Here is a 1510-nt window from a genome sequence, read left to right on the forward strand (position 1 = left end):
AAGTTTCTTTGGCTTTGGTATCGCATAGCTTAAACCCATTAGTTACTCAGTCTAGTCTAGGTAATATTATTGTAGTGAATATGAATTTTCATAGTTACAACAATTGATAAAATTCAGATGAACTTAAACATGGCAATTCAAGTAACTAGGTAACAACACTTAAAATACAAAATTCAAATAACTTCCTTTGGCAATATGTACGCTGTACAAACACTTCTGGCTGCCCTGTAATGGGAATAAAACCCCCTAAGAGTATTTCTTGTCTGAGTCCAAATTTACAAGTTGGGAACTAGTTCTCCCTACTCTGAGAGGAGTACTCCCTACTCCTTTCCAGGGAAGGTGGTCTCTACCAGTTCCCTAAGAGTTTTGACCCCTGGAGGGGTAACTGTGAGAATTCCTTTCTCAAGATCTTGCACCAACAATCCAACAAGGCACTCTCTAAATGTTTCCTAAGCTCTTCAACTCCAGCCAGCAAAGATTTTTGTCTCCTCTTTGTGTGGTAGAGATTTGGCTTATATATCATCACATGTTTTTCTTCCTTTATGATTTATATTATAAACTCTTAACGCTCCATGGTTTGCCCTTGCAGAGCTAAAACTTTCTCTTTCAATGCTATTGTAGCTTCCCCTCTCAAGAAATTATTCTGAAATTCAAAATAAGAATTTGAGTTGCTAAATTCTATTCTTTCTGGGTTCTTTGGTATTTTCCCTTCTCTATAACAAAAATCTCAGCCTAAAGATCTCATTTTTTTGGTGAAAAGAAAATGCCAGGAAGGAAGATTATGTCTACCAATATTTTTAAAATATTTTGCAGTTACTTATATGACATGAGACTACTTATATGACATTGAGAGTCCCTTGGACAGCAAGGAGATCAAACCAGTCAATCCTAAAGGAAATCAACCCTGAATATTCACTGGAAGGACTGATGCTGAAACTCCAATACTTTGGCCACCTGATCCAAATTGCTGACTGATTGGAAAAGACCCTGATCCTGGGAAAGACTGAAGGCAGGAAGAGAAGGGGACGCCAGAGGAGGAGATGGTTGGATATCACCAATTTAATGGACATGAGTTTGAGCAAGCTCTAGGAGACGGTGAAGGACAGGGAAGCCTAGCAGGCTGCAGTACATGGGGTCGCAAAATGTCAGACACGATGTAGTGACTGAACAACAACGACAAAATATGATGTGAACAGAGTGACTTAAGTGGTCTGCTATAACATTTTGCTCTTTGGGTGGCAGAGTGGGGGGAGGGAACTGGGAAAAAGCTAGGCACATTTTTCAAGATATTAGTTCAAATAGTTTTTGCAATTTACCTTTAAGAGCCAGATTTTTTTTCTTTCCCTTTGAAAATATTCCTTACGTCACTCCTTTTCAATGATCTCCCATAATCTGGGAGGGTTAGTTGGCAAAATTTCATACCGTAAGCAGTACTCACTGTCTCATCTAACAGACTCAAACTATCACCCTGGGGGAAGAGAAAATCTCTGCGGCTAAAAAATGTCATTTG

Source organism: Capricornis sumatraensis, chromosome 11 (assembly GCF_032405125.1).
Source record: "Capricornis sumatraensis isolate serow.1 chromosome 11, serow.2, whole genome shotgun sequence".
NCBI lineage: Eukaryota > Metazoa > Chordata > Mammalia > Artiodactyla > Bovidae > Capricornis > Capricornis sumatraensis.